At 40.4% G+C, this 23,770-nt stretch overlaps 1 long non-coding RNA gene across 1 annotated transcript in view; it reads left to right on the top strand.

The window, feature by feature from the left end:
* LOC139181098 (uncharacterized) overlaps positions 1-23,770 on the top strand; it is a 282,297-nt gene that overhangs the window by 237,947 nt on the left and 20,580 nt on the right. The window contains exon 5 of the long non-coding RNA XR_011565213.1: positions 3,930-3,992. This is a non-coding gene — a long non-coding RNA (uncharacterized lncRNA). The remainder of the gene's footprint in view (positions 1-3,929; positions 3,993-23,770) is intronic.

Here is a 23,770-nt window from a genome sequence, read left to right on the forward strand (position 1 = left end):
TATAAACATAAGTAATTTGGTTACATTTCAAGGTAATGCTCACTCCTTTATCTAGAAACAGAGCAATATCTAGAGTAACCCCAAGACCCCTTATTATCAAGAATCCCCCAAATTGCTTTGCCTTATTTGAAGTGACTGTAGTCATTTTGTTGGTTCTCTGCCACTTGAGGAGGTCTTTAAGTGAAGACAAGACCAACTAAGAGGTACTTTGTATAGAGCCTAAAGGACATTTTGGCTCCAGTTATACTATTGGCTTTATTTGCTTCATAATTTGGAGAAGGCAATGGCACCCCACTCCAGTATTCCTGCCTGGAAAATCCCATGGACGGAGGAGCCTGGTAGGCTGCAGTCCATGGGGTCGCTGAGGGTTGGACACGACTGAGCGACCTCACTTTCACTTTTCACTTTCATGCATTGGAGAAGGAAATGGCAGCCCACTCCAGTGTTCTTGCCTGGAGAATCCTAGGGACGGGGGAGCCTGGTGGGCTGCTGTCTATGGGGTCGCACAGAGTCGGACACGACTGAAGCGACTTAGCAGCAGCAGCTTCATAACTGGCAAACTAAGATCCACAGGCCAAATTGACCCACTGCAGGACCAAGCCTACTGTGCCCATTTCTTTCCATGCTGTTCATAGCTGCATTCACACTGCAGCTGCAAAGCTGAGTTGTGGGACAGAGCATTTTACAGCCTACAAACCCAGAATATTTATTCTCCTGCCCTTCACAGGGAACAATTCTGATGATACTAGGTTTTCTATTTTCCCATTCTGTCACACTTGCCTGGCTTCCTTGCTTTCACCCAGATTCCTCAGTTTCCAGTCCTAAGCCTCATGAGATCTTAGCCTCTGTTCTTTCTAGAATTTCTTCACTTGCCCTGCCACCTTTTCTCTGGACTCTCTTAGTAACAACTTGGTTTTTTTACCAAGCATCCAATTGCCATGAGCTTATTTAACCTTTTCTGCATATATTCTCTGAACCCCAGAAATTCTCTTATTCCTGACTAGCATTAACACAGGCTTCCCAAGTGGCTCAGTGGTAAAGAATCTACCTGCCAATGCAAGAGGCACAGGTTCAATCCCTGGGTTGGGAAGATTCCCCTGGAGAAGGAAATTGCAACCCACTCCAGTATTCTTGCCTGGAGAATCCCATGGACAGAGGAGCCTGGCGGGCTACCATCCATGGGGTTACAAAAAAGGTCAGATATGACTTAGTGACTGAAAAACAACAAGCATTAACACTTTTTTCAGGTGGATACCTCCAGAAACACTCCTCCTCGCATCATCACCACTATGCTGCTGTCTCTACCCTAGCTCTGCATTTAGGGTTAAACTCTAGGATATTCCAGGTCTAATATGTGTGTTGCTAGTCTTTAGGGTAGAATCTCCCCAGGGAATGCAGGTGTAGCATCATGTTCTGAAGACCCAAACTGCTATGCATGCTGTCCTACTGGTCTACCTAAAATTGTGTAGCCTGTGTTTGCCCTTTAGTCTCTTGTCTTAAATGGGTGTAGGGAGGAAGGAAGCTATACTCTTCCTTATGGAAGAATTCTGGCTCAGATGGTAAAGAATCTGCCTGCAAAGCAGCAGACACAGGTTTGATCCCTGGGTTTGGAAGATCCCTTGGAGAATGGAATGGCAACCCACTCCAGTATTCTTGCCTGGAGGATTCCATGGACAGAGGAGCCTGGTGGGCTACAGTCCATGGGGTTACAAAGAGACAGACACACAACTTAACAGTATCTCTCCTAAGATATGTAGTAATCACAAAGGGAAGAATAGTTACAGTGGAGAATTCTGGCAGACACCACCTTAGCCAGGTGATCAAAGTTAACATCCCTAGTAATACCTGTGAACATCAGGCACCCCCAGATATGATACCCTGAGAAGCGCACATTGCTTCAATAGTATTCTTGCCCCAAATGCATAACCTCACAGAAGACATCACACAGACCCATACTGAGGGGCATTCTAACAAAAAGCAACCACTGTTCTTCAAAAGTGTCAAGATCTGGAAAACTTTCACATATCAGAAGAGACTAAGGACAAGTGACAGTTGAATGCAATGTAGAATCTTGGGTGGGATCCTAGAACAAAAGAAGGACATTAGTGGGAAAACTGGTGAAATCTGAATAAGTTCTACACTTTTACTAGTGTGTGTGTGCTTAGTCACTTCAGTCATGTTCCACTCTTTGCAATGCCCTGGACTGTAGGCTGCCATGGGATTCTCCAGGCAAGAATACTGGAGTGGGTTGCCACTTCGTTTTCCAAGGGATCTTCCTGACCCAGGGATCAAACCAGCGTCTCCTGCATTTGAAGGCTGATTCGTTACCACTAAGCCACCAGGGAAGCCCAGAGGGTGGGGATCCAAACAAATGGAACTATATTGGGCAACCACCTCACCAATCAGAAAACTGCATGGTGAAGTTTGAGGAGGTATTTCATGTCACAGACTAAAAGTCTAAGGAGCTATTTTACAAGACAGAAAATACTGGAAGGTAAAGTAAAGTTAGCACATGAAAATGAGCACAAGAACCTCTTCATTAAACCCTGTTGGGGCTCTTTGGACAAATTTCCCTGCTTCCACCTCTGACTATTTTCCAAAGATACTGTCTGTTTAGTTTTGGATATTACACTTGACATTCCTTCCTTCCTCATTCAGTGGATATTCAAGCTTTCCCCGTGTATAGCATGCCTCGCTGGTCAGAACCTTGTGGCCAATAGTAATGGATCCCATGGAAGAAGCCTGGGACTATATGTTGGAGGAGCTGCCTTGTAATTCCATCTCTCGCTTTGTCAATGGATGAACCAGAAGTGTAGAGCCACAGTTCCCCTTAGAGAGCTGGTTCTATTTCTTAGACATTTAAAAATACAATTACCCAGCCAACCTTTGCAACTTCTGATTCAATAGGGTTTCTGTTAGGATTCTGGTGTTTTCAAAAAAATAAAGATTTGTAATGTGCAGTCAAGGTTGAGTTTCCCAGAGGTGCTTGTTCATACACCTCACCAGGGAAATATTTCAAAAACACATGAGCTGATAGAACCCAAGAATTGCTATTTATCCCAAGTTCCATGGGTGATCATTATCCTAAAGCTCAGGAAATACTGATCAAGAGAGGGAATTGGAATGTAGGCTTAAATAACTGTGAAAAGTATGATACACATGTAGACTTTTGCTATCTTTCATTGTATTCTCTGATGACATGGTTAGCATGATGCAATTCCAGAATCAGTGATGACCTTGACTGAAAATGGTACTAATATTCACTTGGATTTTCTGAGCTTATATAGGCAGGAGGCGCCTTCCCAATCAGCAGGTTTTATTACAATCACTTACTTGAATTTAACAAAAGGAAAAGAAATGGCTAGTCTGCCGAAAAATAATTTTTCATCCAGAGGATTAGTTCACTTAGTTCAGAAGAGAGATGAAAACCTCTGCTCATCTTGGAGCAAAAATGGGTTGAATGAGCTATAACAATGTATTTAATAAACAGTTAAACCCTGAAAACAATGATTAAATATCACCATCAACCCTGGGCTTAGATCACTGATATTTTATAACTACCGCTGCTTTCTATGCAGACTATCTGAGGAGAAAATTAACTGTGTTCTCAGGAAATTTTGACCCCACTTTTCAGGGTAAAATCATCAGAGTTAAGGGATTCTCTCTAAAATAGCGTGTCCCAAAGTACCTATCACAGAGCATTAGTTCTGTCTAGGGATCATAGTTCTATGCAAGAGATAATGCCATAAAAAAGGAGTTGTGTAGACAAGTAATTTGGGGAAATGTGCAATTTTATATTCATCTCTTGGAGATCCATAGCACACATTAGCATATTTAAGGCTCTGTTAAATCCTACATATCTGATTACCATTATTTAATCCAACATTTTAAATTAACTTTAATAGAGTCCTTTTTTTTATTTTTAATAGAGATGCCTATTTACATCTGGAGAATCTGCTCCTTGAAGAAATCTTGAGGAACATTATTCCAAGGTACTAATATTGTGTTGACATCTAGAGATTTGTTTATGGGATTTAATACTGATGACAAGAACAGACATTTTCTCTGTTGTAAGAAGATGAAATTAAAAAATAGGTACAGTGAAAAATGCATTTGTTTAATAACTGATGGAAATGACCACATAGAAAAAATGAAATGTTCTGTTTTATATGTCTGTTTATATTGTAAGACTTAGGGAATCAAATAAGTTTTGGATCATCTAAGTTCTAAATCAAATAACAGACATGTACTAAATACTACTGATTACTGTTTGTTAGTTGCTGTGGGCATGATAAAGTGATATGTGGCACAGATTATCTCTTTATAGATTTATAATAGATTTATTATATTACTAGTGAATGTCTATTGAGTCTCTAATATGTTCTGGGGTTCACTTTAGTGATTAACATATATTATTTCAGTCTCCACAATCGCCATATAAGGTAAGTACTGATATTATGCTCATGTTTCTTGAAGTCTGGATCTTTTCTCAGTCATACTGATACTTAGTAACAAGGCTGGTGTCTAACGCTTGAAGGTTTCACTCAGGAAACTCCAAGTGTGACTGGTACATGACCTCCAAACCACACCAGACCATGTGCATCCTTGCTAGCTAGGCATCCGCAAGAAAGGATTGCTTGAGCTTGGAGGCTCATCTTAAAATTTCCCACTTGTTGTGGCCTTACTTTAAAATCTTAGCCTTAAAAAAAAATAAAAATAAATAAAAATAAAATAAAATCTTAGCCTTGTTTGATTTAAAATACATGTTTTAAGATTTACATTTATATTTTATTTTAAGACGCAAATGACACACATGTACGTAGATAGTGTGTGTGGTTTGAGTGAATCCGCATACAGTACGTACAGTCAATATACATCCCATATGTCCCATAATATTCGCCTTAATGTTCCTAACTCCTCAAGAAAGCTCCTATCCCTTGCTTTTGTAGGAACCAGTGTTTTGAGAAAAAGCATGACCACGTTCATTTTTGCCATCTTCTTTCAGTGACAGGCCACATGTGAAATTTCAGCCATGTTTGGGCTCTGTGCACAGGCAGATTTCATAGTCTGTCATTATTTCCCAGTGACATGAAATCAAAGGTCTTTCCTTGTGTGTGTTGGCAGCTTTTGGTTCCCTGGTCATAATGAGGTACCATAAGCATGAATAACCCTGCTGGGTTACCAGGAGTTTTTAGTCTAGCCTGCCAGATATTATTTCAGGTAAACCCTATCTGTTCATTTTCTCGTGGTTGAATTCGGTTTTCTCCCATCCCTTTGGGCTTCGATCTTTGGATATTTATTTATGCTTCTGTTGTTTTAGAACTTGGCTTTCTTGTTCCATGGGATCCTTTAAAAATATTAAGTCGACCATGTCGATGACAAAACACTCTCAATGAATTCTCTTCTCTCATTCGCCTTATTCCCTGCAGTTTCTCAGTGGGGGCCTAGGGCAAGGCTTGCTACTGACTGGGTGCCAAGCTGTTCACTGCATCACGTCTGTTGAATGTGCACATGGCAACAGCTCATGCACAGGGCCAGAGGTGTCCTTGGATGAGCTTCTTCCCTTCCAAATCCCTTCTAGGATGACTTTCCCATTTCCTGTCCTGCTGATTGCACCCTTGGAAGGGATTTGAAGTCTGGAGTGTCTTTGATGTTTTCTTCTGTCCATGCCAAAGCCTCCCCAGGAGATGACCGGCTCTCTGAAGCCTGTGCAAATGGGGTTTTAAGTCAGAGTGGCTGCCAAGCTGTTGTGTTTCTTTGCTGTCTCTTTGATGTCTATCTAACATGGTGTCTTGTATGCCTCACCCAGTGCCTGGCATGTAACAAGTCCTCATTACCATTGGCTTGGTGTGGAAACTTGCATGGAAAATATTTCTGGAACTCCCCCTTACCCATCACAAGAGTATTTCCTTTTTCCCGTTCCACCTCTTTCTGTCTCCCCTCTACCACACAGACACATTTGCTAGATATGAAGAAATTTCCTTACACTGAAGTAAAAAAAAGACAAACCAAGAAGAGATAAGAACATGTTTCTTTAAATAACAGACTGCAGCATTGGGATAAATTTGTGTCATATGACTCATACACTGAGAACCAAGGCTTTCAAGGGTTCAGAGCTTCTGACAAGGCTTTGGGCACATCCAGTTATCCCAGTTTAAAAATATTCCTTTCTTGGTCTTTCTGAGGTGTGAAAAGCATATTTATGGAGGGGCTGACCCAAAAATGACATATTAAAAAAATGAGACAATGTTTCACTATTGACACATACATGAAAGTCTACTGACAACTTTCACTACATTCATTTTATTTTGTGCTTACTGGTTGGTTTCCAAATGAAATTTTTCATTCTGAAGAAACTACTGAAATAAAGCACAAAGGGTACATTTAAAGGATGCCATGTTACATTTCAAATTTGGATAAGACTTTGATATCATTAAAAATATATGCAAGTATATTTCTGTTCCCAGACTTTCAGTTATCAGAGTGTGCCAGTGTGACTCCCTGGAAGGGAGTGCAAAGGAGGATGTTGAGACATGGAGAGGCTAAGGGACTTGAGTCCAAGATACTCATTGAGTCATGTTTTCTTTCAAGATTTCCTTGAAGCATTCTCTTCTCTTTCCTCCTGACTGATGATTCCAGTTCTGCTCCTTCTGGAAATGTCTGACATTCATCTTCCTTTTATATATGCATTTTAATTAGAGGGTAATTATTTTTTTACAAGATTGTGATGGTGTTTGCCATACATCAACATGAATAAGCCACAGGTATACATGTGTCTTCCTTTCCAACTTGAATTGTTCTGCCTGGTTCGCATCATTCTTTTGTATTTGGTGCTTTCCCTCCAACAGTTCCAGCAGATGCTGCTCGTCTCTCCTTTCCACTTCTTTGAGTTTGATGTTGCCCCTATTGTCTATTACTTTTGTTGGCTCTTTATTAACTCTGGAATGGAGAGGAAGAGAGAAACAGGTAATCCAGATACCTAAACATGATATTGCCTGTGACTTCACAGCACTCCTTTTGCAATGAAACTTGAATGTGAGCTTTTGGACCTTCCAAACATGCAAACTTTACACACCAGAGTATTTAATCACTGAACTGAGGCATTGGGCACTTGGTCCAGGTTATGTCTCCTGAAATCTTCCCCCAAACCTAATTTTCTGAAGATGAGCTGCTTTGCATTCTCTGTTGCTTCTTGTAGCCCAAACTGTTCCAGTTGAAGATACGTGTTTTCACAGTTCAACTTGCCTTCCCAATTCAAGAGAGATTATCATTAGAAGTGTCAGCTTAGCATATCTGCCACTCTGTGCTTTCTCCTTCCAGGGAGGTTAGAGCTCAGAAAGTCCTGCCAAAATATTGTTCAGCACACAGAATGTGGTCTCTGGCAATAGCCTCTTTTCATGATTTTGCCCAATTGTGTTTTCAGAAGGAAATAATACACCGATACATAAATACGAAGATATAAAATATATAATACTTAAATTTATAAATTTTTATGTATTTTTTTAAAAAGAACATCCATGTCTCATTAGAGTGAAAGAAGAATTTGTGATAAAAATCATGGAAAACAAAGAGTTAAGGAAACTGTTGGAGTAAATGTCCAAACAACAAAAAGCATTACCCCAAATACACAATTTTTCAAATTCTTTGTAAGTATTTTCAGAAGTTTTATAATGTGACATGCATTGTCTTGGATATTTTGGTATCTAAGAAATAAATATGAGAGATTATCTTTGCTCACCAAAGCTTTACTGTTTCAAAATCTGAAACTGCATTGGACACCCACATAGCGTTCCCTGAAAAGTTGAATGAAAGCATATGCATGCCAACTAAGTTGGTCATAAGACATGGAGTTTTTTAAAAAGCTTCATTTTTTACTGAATGCTTAAATTTAGAAATATTTCATGAGAAATTGCTCAGAGCTTTCTTAGCAATATCTCCCAGTAAGCAAGACTTCTACTAATTTATCATCCTATCTTTGCCTAGAATATAATAATGGCAAATAGAGAGCAAGAGAAAGGAAAAAGATTAGGTAAACAGTAGGGCTATGATTCATTTTAGAAATATACTTCCATTCAACCATGGCTGAAGCTGATTACAAATACGAGATTAAGTTATAGTAGCCAGTCTTGAACCCCAAAAGGGATCATTCAGAAGATGGTCAGAATATAAACTGGAAGCCCCACCCAGCCTGCTTTACAGGTATTTGAGACCGCAGGATTAAATTGCTCCCACATCCTGAAGGCTTCTTCCTAGTATGGAATGTAACTGTAAACAATCAAGTTTCTTAGGCACAAATGTGCTAAGCTTAAACATTGTTTTCTATACCTTGCTTTTAGATTGTATTTCATTGTATGTTATAGCCCCAATGGACAGCCCCATCTACACCCACCTACATTTGCTAATTCTTCTGCTATGTTCCTTCTCCCAGGCCTCCTAAAACTCAGCTGTGTACCCAGAGTTGGAGGTCTCTTTCCATCTAGCTGTTGTGTAAACAGTCCATGGGTAGTAAGAAAAAGAACAACTTTTCCTTTGACTGGGCATGTTGAATGGCCGAGTTACATAGCCCATGACACTAACTCAAGAAATGTTGGAAAATGATGACACAGAAGACTCAATCTGAAGACAGTGATTCTGCTCTTGCACACGGTTGTCCTTGTTCTTCCTTGATGTGTAAGAATGGGGTAGAAGATGACAAGCATTGGAATTCAGGCAGTTTGCCGAATAGCCTTGTGTATATAGAATGTGAATTGTACATAATGTGTGAGCTGGAATGAGTGGATTTCAAGTGTGAGATTTAACAGAATGTAATGTATTTGGATGGCTTCCCCAGTTCTCTCTGCGGGAAGCCTGACCCTGCTGTCCTGTGTGGGTGTAAAGATACCCCATTAGCCATGGTTTCAAAAGGTAGGCTTTTCTGCTGCTTGGATAAGTCTGAAACTGAACATAGAAAGCCAGGAAGAAATTTGAGATTGCAAGTAAACCCTCAACTCGAGAAGCCCTTTGTTACAGACAGAAAGGGACATGTGCTCATTATTTTCATGTAGCTAAGAAATAGAAGTTCAGCTTAGGTTTATGTGTACTTTAACCTAAATTCCTATGACAACTCTGAACAAGTTAATTAAATTTGTCCAGGTGCTTCCATGTAGGTATATTTTTTTGTAGTTTTGTTTATCAGACTCCAGAAAAACAGCAACACTAGAAGGGGTATGTGCATTTGAGCTGATGGGTCATTAACATTTTTTGAATACTTACTATGTGCTAGACCAGTGCTTCTCAAAAAAAAATTCTAGATAAAATTGTAACAAGTCAAATCCAACAATACATAAAAAGATTAATACATCATGACCCTGTCATGTTAATCCCAGGAATGTAGGTTGGCATAAAATGTGAAAATCAGCCAATATAATTCACTATATTTATAAACTAAAAATAAAGAAAAAAAAAAACTATGTGATAATATACATAGAAATAACATTTGTCAAAATCCAACATCCACTCCTGACAAAACCTCTCAACAAATAGGAACAGAAGGGAACTTCCACAATCTGATAAAGGACATCTATGAGAAAGCCATAGCTAATGTCATTCTTGTGGTGAAAGACTGAAATCCACCTCTCTAAAATAAAAAATAAGATCAGGATGTTCATTTTCCTCACCTGTATTTAACATTGTACTGGAAAGTCTAGCCAGAGAAATTAGTTAAGGAAAAGAACTAAAGAATAGACAGGGAAAAAGTTAAACTGTCTTATTTACAGATGATAGTTTATATAGAAAATATGATAGATCTATAAAAAAGCTGCTGGAGCTAGTGAGTTGGGAAAAGTTACAAGATTTAAGATCAATATACAAAAATAATTGTAATCCTCAACATTCAGAAAACGAAGATCACGGCATCTGGTCCCATCACTTCATGGGAAATAGATGGGGAAGCAGTGGAAACAGTGTCAGACTATTTTTTTGGGCTCCAAAATCACTGCAGATGGTGACTGCAGCCATGAAATTAAAAGACGCTCACTCCTTGGAAGGAAAGTTATGACCAACCTAGATAGCATATTCAAAAGCAGAGACATTACTTTGCCAACAAAGGTCCGTCTAGTCAAGGCTATGGTTTTTCCTGTGGTCATGTATGGATGTGAGAGTTGGACTGTGAAGAAGGCTGAGCACCGAAGAATTGATGCTTTTGAACTGTGGTGTTGGAGAAGACTCTTGAGAGTCCCTTGGACTGCAAGGAGATCCAACTAGTCCATTCTGAAGGAGATCAGCCCTGGGATTTCCTTGGAAGGAATGCTGCTAAAGCTCTTTGGAAGGAATGCTGCTAAAGTTGAAACTCCAGTACTTTGGCCACCTGATGCGAAGAGTTGACTCATTGGAAAAGACTCTGATGCTGGGAGGGATTGGGGGCAGGAGGAGAAGGGGATGACAGAGGATGAGATGGCTGGATGGCATCACTGACTCGATGGACATGAGTCTGAGTGAACTCTGGGAGTTGGTGATGGACAGGGAGGCCTGGCGTGCTGCAATTCATGGGATCGCAAAGAGTTGGACACAACTGAGTGACTGAACTGAACTGATACTGGCATGGAAGGGCTTCCCTGGTGGCTCAGAGGTTAAAGTGTCTGCCTGCAATGCAGGAGACCTGGGTTCGATCCCTGGTTCAGGAAGATCCCCTGGAGAAGGAAATGGCACCCCACTCCAGTATTCTTGCCTGGAGAATCCCATGGATGGAGGAGCCTGGTGGGCTACAGTCCACGGGGTCGCAAAGAGTTGGACACGACTGAGCAACTTCACTTATACTGGCATGGAACAGTAGGAAATTAAAGTAGAAATATCATTTACAATACCATAATAGTTTAATGCTTTAGAGATAAATTGGACAGAATATGTAAAAGACATGTACAGGTAAAACATTTTTGAGAGAAAATAAATGATTACCTACATAGTCTGTTTGTTCAAAGGCCAAAAGACTCAATATTGTTAAAATTTCACATCTCCCACAATTAATCAATAGATTTAATGCAATCCTAATCAAAATCCCAGTAGGACTTTTTTTAGCAGATATTGACAAACTGATTCTAAAATTCATATGGAAATACAAAGAAGCTAGGATACAACTAGCTTTTAAAAGTGGGAAAAAGGGATATTATTAAGCTCCTGTAATCAAGACAGTGTGGTATTGATATAAATATAGATAAGTAGAGTATTGGAATAGATTGGAGAAATTATTAATAGATGCACATATATATGCACAGCTGAATTCTAACAAGTGCAGAAACAATCCGATAAAACAAGTGTGTGTGTGTGTGAGAGAGAGAGAGAGAGCACTCAGCCGTGTCCAACTGTTTGTGACTCCATGGACTCGAGCCCACCAGGCTCCTCTGTCCGTGGAATTTCCTAGGCATGAGTAATGGACAGGGTTGCCATTTCCTGCTCCAGGGGATCTTCCCCACCCATATCTCTGGTGTCTCCTGCATTGACTGGCACATGGATTCTATAACACTAGCACCACCTGGGAAGCATCATGCATTATATGCATAGTAGGGTTTGGGGAAAAAATGTCATTTTTTTTTTGCCCTGGCCTGACAGTCACTTTTAGGAAGAGAGATAACAAACCGATTGAACTGTGGCAGGTGATATCCCAATAACATAGTTTGTAAAGGGGGAAGTTAACAAGCATTTAGGGGGCATAGCAAATGCTGAGTGCCACGTGGCGATCAAAGAAACAAGGCAAGACTAAGAATGTGAAAGATGTGGCAACAGATTGAAGCCTATGGAAGAAGAATTGATGGGAAATAATAAGATGGGGTGTAAGGAAAAGATTTTGAGGACAAGAATGCTAAAGATGCACTTATACATCATTTGATGTGTTACAGGGTAAATGCTGTCCTTGGCCTCCAACCTTCAGGAAAAAAAAACAAAACAAAACAAAAACCTGCTAAACACAGAACCTTATGTCATTGCTACTTTGAGTGGCCTCTAGCATCAAGCAATAAGAAAAACTGTGTGTCAGTTCAGGTCATCTGAGAAGCCGCTACACAGATGGAGAAAATACCAATGAAAGATATGGGAGAGAGAGAGCAGGGATGGCTTTCCAGGTGCCTCAGTGGTAAAGAATCTGCCTGCCAAGCAGGAGACGAGGGTCTGATCCCTGGGTCAGGAAGGAAAGGCAACCCCTTCAGTACTCTTGCCTGGGAGAATCCCAGAGGAGCCTGGGGACTGTCTATGTGGTCGAAAGGAGTTGGATATGACTGAGAGATGAAACAGCAGCAGCAGAGCAGGAATAGGTAGGGAGAGCCTTTGATCCATGATGCATGTCTAATGCCTGTGAGGAGAAGGAAGGAACACTGGGACAGGAACCCTGTGGTCTATAACAGAGCTCTGAGACCATCATGCCCTAGATGCTGGGCAGTCCTTGAGCAAAGCTTTCCTATTAGAGAATCCACATCAGACAGGGGTTTGAATCTAGCCTCATTCTTTGGCCGGGAGTGGTCCCGAGGCAGTGTAGTCTTGGGAGAAATATCGCAGATCGGTAGGTACAGCCGCTGTCGGCTATCTGCTCACCATACACTTGGCCACAAATTGTCCTGAAGGGAGATCTGACTGGTGCAACCCCAACCTCAGAAGGGTCAGTGATGTGGCCCAAACACAACTAATTCGTCAGAAGAAGGAATTAGCATAAAAAACACGTAGGAGAGGTCCAAGCTCCACCTGCCCCTGTGAATCCCTGAAGGATCTCTACTACAATTGGGTTGGGGGTAGCAACAAATTTAATGAGAATCAAAAGGGAAAGCCTGGCTGGGCTGACATTACACCCTGGCTCCTCTTAGAGAATAAAAAGTCCAGCCAGGTCTCCTCCCTTGTCTGTGCATTTTGTCTAGCTCTCAACTCCAAAGTAGATGGAAAAGTTTTGAACCCAGATCTTTCCTACAAAATGGCCAATGGAGAAGGGCAGATAAAGAGAGGTGTCTAGTTGTTTGTAAAGTACTGAACATATACATGGTGACTGTAAATACCTCCCTTTCAGAAGTCTGTGCTTCACATCAGAGGCGTTTAGATATGGCCTTCGATCTTGTGCCTAGCTGAATGTGGATGTCAGTGGCAGACTCAGGTATAGCTTTTTAAAAAGTTGCCACCCAAATGTCAGCCACTGGTGGCTTTTTCCCAGAAAATGGGCATTCCATTATCTTGGTCTTGTTGTTGTTCAGTTGCTCAGTCACGTCTGCCTCTTTGCGACCCCCCTGGACTGCAGCACACCAGGCTTCCCTGTCCCTCACTGTCTCCCAGAGTTTGCTCAAACTCCTGTCCATTGAGTCGGTGGTGCCATCCAACCATCTCATCCTCTGTCGTCCCCTTCTCCTCCTGCCCTCAATCTTTCCCAGCATCAGGGTTTTTTCCAATGAGTCAGGTCTTTTCCAGTGGGTTGGCTCTTCGCATCAGGTGGCCAAAGTATTGGAGTTTCAGCTTCGTTATCAGTCCTTCCAATGAGAGAGAGTCCAGTGCTAATAACAATAAAAGAAGCTGCTTTCACAGTGGCTTTCTGAGCATAATATTACCCTTCCACCCATACTGTAAATATCCCTCTTCCCCTCATAGCAAAACACAAAGTTGATGTACATCTTAGACTAGACATTTATCTTAGGGAAGGTAGTTTTTCTCTAATGCAATTTGCTTCAGAATATAATGTGTTTATAACAATATCCTGATGACTGGAGACATTAAACTACAAAACACACTCCTTTTAAACTTATAAAACCTTTAATATTGTGGCTTTAGAATTTTTTCTTCCATTTAGACACTATGAGCATGTCCAGACATGGTGTCTGGGCACATGAAGGAGAGGTATATATTCCAATATCAAACCCAGAAGGGTACAGTTGTACCACTCAAGACAGGTTGACCAACTTGCTCTATGCTGACCAACATCAGTTTCCTAGGACTTTCCCAGGCACTGAAAGTTCTGTATTTCAGGAATCTCCCCTATTCTGGGTAAATGGTTTTAATACAATTGGTCACCTGCTCTTAACCTGAAACAAACAAAAGAGAAAGTGCTATCAGCAGAGCGGCTGTCTTTGGTTGGTAAATGACACCCCTGTTTACTTTCAAAAATGGGGAAAAACCAGGACCAGTTGGTGATGGACAGGGAAGCCTGGCGTGCTGCAGTCCATGGGGTCACAAAGAGTTGGACACGACTGAGTGACTGAACTGAACTATGGACATCTTTGATTGCTGTCACATTATTTCAAACATTTTAGAGTTACGTTGGTTTAGAGTGTCTAATGGATTTACCTATAGTTAGTGATGTATCAGAATGTATTCTTCTTAAATACTGAACACATAGAAAATAGTGCTTATTTTCCAAAAGCAGTGACGTGATGGAAGTAATTGTATTTTAGCAGTCTGCATCTATATTTTTTGTTTGTCCTCTCTTGAGTTCACTTTTTTCCATTTCTAACTCCTTGGAGCTGCCCTAAATGAAGAAATCAAATTAGTAGTAAGCTGAACCATGCATGCAATGCTTTTCTTTTTTAACTTCACTCTCTGTGTGTGAACACACACACATATACAAGTATGTATATTTCATAGCACATCTTGCAAATCAATAAATCATAGGGCAGAAAAATGTAAAAAGTGGTTTATTCCTCAAAGCAAATTCAGTCCAACTGAATTACGATTTCAGTTCACATCATGACAAAGTCAACTGGGAATTTCCAGATGCAGAAGAGGTAAAAATGCCAACTTTATTAAAATATAAGCCAAAGCAAAATCGCAGTTTAAAATTAAAACGGGATTGAGGAAAAGGCTGATTTTGTTTGGCATGTACTGTAAAATTCTAATTTCATGTAGGTTAAAGAAAACAAAACGCCCACCCTTATATACCTGTAGAAAGAAAGAAAAGCCCACACTAAGCTGATTGTTCATGGTCCTTAAATTTTTTATGTTAATAATAATTTAAATTGTTGATAACATTTTAACACTTGACTGATAATGGCATTGGGAGATTTCATGAACTACAATAAATAATTTTAGTAGAGATGATCAAAGGGGAGATACAGTTTGATCTTGGGAGACCAACTTGGACCTACCACATATCTATGTGTATCATACAGATGAAGTCACAGAGGACCCACGTGTTTTAAAAAAGATTGGAAGTATGAGGACAACCTTCCTATAAGCCACAGAGAGTAAAATTTTTTCAGTGCTTTAAGTAGGACTTCTCTTAGAGGACCCACTTATCTGTTTATGACCTTCAGATGAAAGCAGAAGGTAGCCGCATGTTCACAAAGATTGGAAGTATGCACAGTCAAGAAAGCCAGTCTCCCCTGGAACTTCAGGTGTGATTTCCCTTAGAATAATGACCTAATATTTGAATGCAGGACATCTCACTTCAGAAAAACGTTATACTAAAACTAAAAATGTCTGACCAGTAAAAAAAAATCTCCCATTCATAAAATTGAAAGATAAATGGCAAATATGACAGATGAAGAGTTGATTTAATTAAGATACAGAATTTTTACAAGTCAATACCCAAAAGACATATATAGGTGAGTCACAGAAAAAAAAAAAAAAAAAAAGCTTTTAAACAACAGAGGTTGTTTTAAACTTCAGCCACAGCTAAGTGAATGTCTTTTAAAACCTCAAAAGAGTAAATATTAAAACCATGCCATGTATTAGGAGAAATGTGGAGAAACAGACACTTGTATTCCCTAGGTATGTCAGCTGCCAATCCCCTTTGGTACTGCGTAAATGAATAATAAAGAATGTGAGGAATGTTAGTCTGATATCCTAGAAATAAGATAATATGTGGGGCACCATGGCTTCAGTAAGTCTAGGTTCACTTTTCTCTCATAATTTGAAGTTTGGACTGCTGGTTTAGAGGGCTCTGGGTTGCCACTGTCTGCTGGAATTCTCTTGCCCTTCCCCTCATAGTGGCAAGCATTGGAACCATGTCTGCAATCAGGCCAGTAAAGATGAAGAGGAGGGAGGAAAGGAGGGGTGCTGGCATATCTGTCCCTTTATTAGGTAAATAAGACTGTGCCCAGGTAGGTCCCAGCAGACTTTGATTTATACCCTCCTGGCTAGGACTTTAATACATTGAAGAAGAAGGAAAGTTGGGAAAGTCTTAACTTAATGATAGTAGGAAGAAGATGGGGGGGACAGTTGTTGGTTTGGACAATTAGCAGTGTCCGCTACACATTTGGAGAACAATATTCATCGAAATACACATGTCAACTAACCATATCGAGTGTTGGCGAGGATCTGAAGCAACTGGAACTCTCATACACCTCTATGAATATAAAACAGCACGATCACTTTGCAAAACCATTTGGCGCTTTCTTATAAAGGTAAACGTACACCTGGACCCATTCTACCTCTGGGTGTTTTTCCAACAGAAATGTGTACCTGTGCCCACAAAAGACATTTGAAAGACATTTCAAAGCAGCAGTATTCATAATAACTCCAAACTGGAAACAATGCTAATGTCTATCAGAGATGAATGAACGAACAAATTATAATATATCTATGCAATGGAATGCTGCTCAGCAAAGAAAACAAAGAACTATTACTACACAAAACAACATGAATAAATTTCAAAAATAGTATCCTGAGCAACAGAAGACAGGCACAAAAGGTTGCATGTTGTTTGATCCCATTTATATGAAGTTTTAGAACTGGCGAAACTATGGGGATAGAAAGCAGGTAAGCGCATGTCCGGAAGCAGAGGTTAAGGAAGGATTTTCTGCAAAGGGTTGTAAGGGAACTTTGGCAGTAATGGAAATTGTGTTAGCCACATTTTTAGACTCTGTAAACTTGATGCTTTAACATCTGCCTTGTATGGAGATATAAGACACACCTTGTTCTGAAAGCCCAATTTGAGTCATCTCAAGTCCAAACCAACCAATCCAGTGTTTCCAGTCCCCTCTCTAATAACCTATGAAAGTCATTGCTCCTCCCACTTACTTCCTGAGGAAACCACAGAGGAGGCTTGGGTCCACAGCATCTCTGTCTCTTCCCTGCTGACTTAGCTATGTCACCCTTGCTGATTCCCCAGCTCACCCAGGACACAGTGTGTACTCTCACTCTCAGGAACTGTGAGTGTCATAAACTATTCTTCTAATGGCAGTCATCTCTTGATCTGTTGGCCTTATCATTCCTCAATAATGGAAAAGCTTCCTGAAACAGAAAAGTTTTATACCTTAATTATCTTGGTGTAACATTTTATTTTTTTTTTATTCTTTCATTCAAATTTTTTTTTAATTTTATTTTTAAACTTTACAAAATTGTATTAGTTTTGCCAAATATCAAAATGAATCTGCCACAGGTATACATGCGTTCCCCATCCTGAACCCTCCACCCTCCTCCCTCCCCATACCATCCCTCTGGGTCGTCACAGTGCACTAGCCCCAAGCATCCAGTATCATGCATCGAACCTGGACTGGCAACTCGTTTCATACATGACATTATACATGTTTCAATGCCATTCTCCCAAATCTTCCCACCCTCTCCGTCTCCCACAGAGTCCATAAGACTGATCTATACATCAGTGTTTCTTTTGCTGTCCCATACGCAGGGTTATTGTTACCATCTTTCTAAACTCCATATATATGCATTAGTATACTGTATTGGTGTTTTTCTTTCTGGCTTACTTCACTCTGTATAATAGGCTCCAGTTTCATCCACCTCATTGGAACTGATTCAAATGTATTCTTTTTAATGGCTGAGTAATACTCCATTGTGTATATGTACCACAGCTTTCTTATCCATTCATCTGCTGATGGACATCTAGGTTGCTTCCATGTCCTGGCTATTATAAACAGTGCTGCGATGAACATTGGGGTACACGTGTCTCTTTCCCTTCTGGTTTCCTCAGTGTGTATGCCCAGCAGTGGGATTGCTGGATCATAAGACAGTTCTGTTTCCAGTTTTTTAAGGAATCTCCACACTGTTCTCCATAGTGGCTGTACTAGTTTGCATTCCCACCAACAGTGTAAGAGGGTTCCCTTTTCTCCACACCCTCTCCAGCATTTATTACTTGTAGACTTTTGGATCGCAGCCATTCTGACTGGTGTGAAATGGTACCTCATAGTGGTTTTGATTTGCATTTCTCTGATAATGAGTGATGTTGAGCATCTTTTCATGTGTTTGTTAGCCATCTGTGTGTCTTTGGAGAAATGTCTATTTAGTTCTTTGGCCCATTTTTTGATTGGGTCTTTTAGTTTTCTAGAGTTGAGCTGTAGGAGTCCAAATTGGAAAAGAAGAAGTAAAACTCTCACTATTTGCAGATGACATGATCCTCTACATAGAAAACCCTAAAGATTCCACCAGGTGTAACATTTTAAAAGGATGCATTTGATTGTATGTAAAGTTTGTTTAAAGCAAAAGAAAATTTACATACCCTTTATGTCAGTGACTCTGCTTCTAGGAGTGTATCCTTCATATCTACCCGCACATGTGGGCAAAGGTCAAACAAGATCTTCATGGCATTGTCTTCAATACCCTTCAGTTCAGTTCAGTTCAGTGGCTCAGTCGTGTCCCACTCTTTGCGACCCCATGAATCGCAGCACACCAGGCCTCCCTGTCCATCACCAACTCCCGGAGTTCACTCAGACTCACGTCCATTGAGTGGGTGATGCCATCCAGCCATCTCATCCTTTCCCATCCCCTTCTCCTCCTGCCCCCAATCCCTCCCAGCATCAGAGTCTTTTCCAATGAGTCAACCCTTCGCATCAGGTGGCCAAAGTACTGGAGTTTCAGCTTTAGCATCACTCCTTCCAAAGAAATCCCAGGGCTGATCTCCTTCAGAATGGACTAGTTGGATCTCCTTGCAGTCCAAGGGACTCTCAAGAGTCTTCTCCAACACCACAGTTCAAAAGCATCCATTCTTCGGCGCTCAGCTTTCTTCACAGTCCAACTCTCACATCCATACATGACCACTGGAAAAACCATAGCCTTGACTATATGGACCTTTATTGGCAAAGTAATGTCTCTGTTTTTGAATATGCTATCTAGGTTGGTCATAACTTTCCTTCCAAGGAGTAAGCGTCTTTTAATTTCATGGCTGCAGTCACCATCTGCAGTGATTTTGGAGCCCAGAAAAATAAAGTCTGACACTGTTTCCCCTGTTTCCCCATCTATTTCCCATGAAGTGATGGGACCAGATGCCATGATCTTAGTTTTCTGAATGTTGAGCTTTAGGCCAACTTTTTCACTCTCCACTTTCACTTTCATCAAGAGGCTTTTGAGTTCCTCTTCACTTTCTGCCATAAGGGTGGTGTCATCTGCATATCTGAGGTTATTGATATTTCTCCCAGCAATCTTGATTCCAGCTTGTGCTTCTTCCAGCCCACCGTGTCTCATGATGTACTCTGCATATAAGTTAAATAAGCAGGGTGACAATATACAGCCTTGACGTACTCCTTTTCCTATTTGGAACCAGTCTGTTGTTCCATGTCCAGTTCTAACTGTTGCTTCCTGACCTGCATACAGGTTTCTCAAGAGGCAGATCAGGTGGTCTGGTATTCCCATTTCTTTCAGAATTTTCCGCAGTGTATTATGATCCACACAGTCAAAGGCTTTTGCATAGTCAATAAAGCAGAAATAGATGTTTTTCTGGAACTCTCTTGCTTTTTCCATGATCCAGTGGATGTTAGCAATTTGATCTCTGGTTCCTCTGCCTTTTCTAAAACCAGCTTGAACATCTAGAAGTTCACGGTTCACATATTGCTGAAGCCTGGCTTGGAGAATTTTGACCACTACTTTACTAGCATGTGAGATGAGTGCAATTGTGTGGTAGTTTGAGCATTCTTTGGCATTGCCTTTCTTTGGGATTGGAATGAAAACTGACCTTTTCTAGTCCTGTGGCCACTGCTGGGTTTTCCAATTTTGCTGGCATATTGAGTGCAGCACTTTCATAGCATCATCTTTCAAGATTTGAAATAGCCCAACTGGAATGCCATCACCTCCACTAGCTTTGTTCATAGTGATGTTTTCAATAGCCTTAGTCTGACATAAATGTTCCATCATCTGGGAATTGTCCACACAGCATAACCTGCACTACCAGAGCTTATATTCTACTGCATCTCAGGATTTTTAAATTAGACCTAACTACAGACCTCCTGCTTGGCCACTTGCAGCAAGTCAAGTCCTAAATGTACAATGAAAGATTTATCCATTAGAAAAAAAATGGGTCAGTCTATGTGGATGGAAGAAAAACAGTAACCAAGATACAATTGATTAAAAAAAAAAAAGCCAAGCTAAGAACAGTGTACACACTCTGCTCCCACTTTTTGTTGATAAATATGAGGAAGGCCAGGTTTTGTACATTGTTCAGTTCAGTTTAGTTCAGTCGCTCAGTCATGTCTGACTCTTTGCAACCCCATGAACTGCAGCACACCAGGCCTCTCTGTCCATCACCAACTCCCGGAGTTTACCCAAACTCATGTCCATTGAGTTGGTGATGCCATCCAACCATCTCATCCTCTGTCGTCCCCATCTCCTCCCACCTTCAATCTTTCCCAGCATCAGGGTCTTTTCCAATGAGTCAGTTCTTTGCATCAGATGGCCAAAGTATTGGAGCTTCAGCTTCAGCATCAGTCCTTCCAATGAACACTCAAGACTGATTTCCTTTAGGATGGACTGGTTGTACATTGTATGTATCATATATTATGTTTGTAATTCATAGAATGTGTAAGAGTAGCAAGAGTTGCTTCTAGAGAGGATGGGCTTCCCTTGTGTCTCAGCTGATAAAGAATCTGCCTGCAGCGCGGGAGACCTGGGTTCGATTCCTGGGTTGGGAAGATCCCCTAGAGAAGGGAAAGGCTGCCCACTCCAGTATTCTGGCCTGGAGAATTCCATGGACTATACAGTACATGGGATTGCAAAGAGTTGGAAATGACTGAGCAACTTTCACTTTCACTTTCTAAAGAGGACTGGAAGCTAGGAACGTGGTCTGAAAATGAAATATAGTTGACCTTGCACATCCTTTAATAAGGCTTAATGTTTCAACATTATGTAAGCATATTAATCTTTTAATGAAAAGTGGCTGGTTCTTTTATAAGCAAAATAAGAAAAAGTTAAAAATGAAAGCATTTAGAATTTAAGAAGCACATTTTTTTTTACTTCCCCCAAAGGCTGATACAAGAATGATTCTTCTTCCTATTGGATTGGCTACTATTTATAACTCAGTAAAGAATATAGCAATACCATGTGTCACTTTGGCCAAATATTTCAGTGGGGAATGGGGACCCAAACAATTTAGCATGAAACAAACGTGGGAAAATAGAAACCAGATTCCAACATGCTCCGGAGGTCCATAGTTCTCTCAACTGCTCCCTTAGAATAGAGTGCCTATTTCAATTATAGCTCACTTTATGCAAAATGCACTGCATTTCCCCTAACACTGCCACCCCACACACCCACACACACTCATTCTCATAACCACCTTGGGAAATATCACTCTTGTCCTTGCTTTAGAGAGCAGCAAGAGGAAACCCAAGACGATAGTGGTTTGCTGAAGTCATAATGAGGCATTGGAACTCTGAGTATGTTGTAGTCTCATCACTTAATTTTAGGCAGTTGACTTCCACATCAAGTCTATCTTTCAGAGAAAGAGCAGGAGAGAGAGAGAGATAGAATGTTAAATATAGAACAGACTGGTTTGTTATGGTTTGTGTCATAACTTCACATGTTAGTGGGAGGCTCAGAGGACAATTTTAAAAAATGTAAGTCCAATTCCTCCCTTCGTTGTCTCAAATAAGCATGAGGAAACTGATGAATATGGCATATGTGGTGAAAATGGTGCCAGGGGCCAAACCAAAGGACTATAGGTGGGTCAAGCTTAAAATCCTGAAATGAAGTAACATACCAGTTGGGATAACACAGATTATGCTACGTTAACAACAACAACAAAAGAAAAAAAAAAAAGCCTCCAAACTCTTATGAAACACAGTGATGTTTATTTTGTTTTTTCAGAAATAAATTTTTTTCTTCCAGTGTTCAGTTCAGTTCAGTCAGTCACTCAGTCGTGTCCGACTCTTTGCGACCCCATGACTTGCAGCACGCCAGGCCTCCCTGTCCATCACCAACTCCCGGAGTTCACCCAAACTCACATCCATCGAGTTGGTGATGCCATCCAGCCATCTCATCCTCTGTCACCCCCTTCTCCTCCTGCCCCCAATCCCTCCCAGCATGAGTCTTTTCCAATGAGTCAATTCTTTGCATGAGGTGGCCAAAGTACTGGAGTTTCAGCTTTAGCATCATTCCTTCCAAAGAACACCCAGGACCGATCTCCTTTAGAATGGACTGGTTGGATCTCCTTGCAGTCCAAGGAACTCTCAAGAGTCTTCTCCAACACTACAGTTCAAAAGCATCAATTCTTCGGCGCTCAGCTTTCTTCACAGTCCAACTCTCACATCCATACATGACCACTGGAAAAACCATAGCCTTGACCAGATGGACCTTTGTTGGCAAAGTAATGTCTCTGTTTTTGAATATGCTATCTAGGTTGGTCATAACTTTCCTTCCAAGGAGTAAGCGTCTTTTAATTTCATGGCTACAGTCACCATCTGCAGTGATTTTGGAGCCCAAAAAAATAAAGTCTGACACTGTTTCCCCATCTATTTCCCATGAAGTGGTGGGACCAGATGCCATGATCTTAGTTTTCTGAATGTTGAGCTTTAGGCCAACTTTTTCACTCTCCACTTTCACTTTCATCAAGAGGCTTTTGAGTTCCTCTTCACTTTCTGCCATAAGGGTGGTGTCATCTGCATATCTGAGGTTATTGATATTTCTCCCGCCAGTCTTGATTCCAGCTTGTGCTTCTTCCAGCCCAGCGTTTCTCATGATGTACTCTGCATATAAGTTAAATAAGTAGGGTGACAATATACAGCCTTGACGTACTCTTCCAGTGTTATTAACATATAATTGCCATACAGCACTGTATAAGTTTTAAGGTATACAGCCTCATGATATGACCTGCATACATGATAAAATGATAACCACGATAAGTTTAGTGAATATCCATCTTCTCACATGGATACAAAATTAAAGAAATAGAAAAAAAATTTTCTTATGAGAACTCTTCAGATTTTCTCTCTAAATAACTTTTCTCTCTAAACATAAACACATATATAATGTATAGCAGTGTTAATTATATTTATTATGTTGTACATTACATCCCTATTGCTTATTTATCTTTTTTTATTGATGTATATATTTTCATTATAATACTAGTTTCAGGTATATAACATATTGATTTAAAATTTTATAAGTTATATTCCATTTACAGTTTTTTTAAAACATTGACCTTATTTCCCTGTATTGTACAATATATCCTTGTAGCTTACTTATTTGATACATAGTAGTCTGTGCTTCTTAGTCCCCTACCCCTATCGTTCCCCCATCCACTTCCCTCTCCCCACTCATGACACCAGTTTGATCTCTGTATATGTGAATCTATGTTTTATTATATTCATTTTATTTGTTTTATTTTTTAGATTCTATATATAAGTGGTAACACAGTATTTGTCTTTCTCTGACTCATTTCATTGAGTTTAATCATCTCTAAGACCATCCTTGTTGCTGCAAATGGCATTATTTTCTTCTTTCTCGTGGCTGAGTAATATTCCATTGTATATATGTACCACATCTTCTTTTTCCATTCCTCTCTCGATGGGCATTTAGGTTGCTTCCATGTCCTGGCTATTGTAAACAGTGATGCAATGACCTTTAGGGGGCGTGTACCCTTTTGAATCACAGTTTTCTCCATATATATGCT

Source organism: Bos indicus, chromosome X (assembly GCF_029378745.1).
Source record: "Bos indicus isolate NIAB-ARS_2022 breed Sahiwal x Tharparkar chromosome X, NIAB-ARS_B.indTharparkar_mat_pri_1.0, whole genome shotgun sequence".
Lineage (NCBI taxonomy): Eukaryota > Metazoa > Chordata > Mammalia > Artiodactyla > Bovidae > Bos > Bos indicus.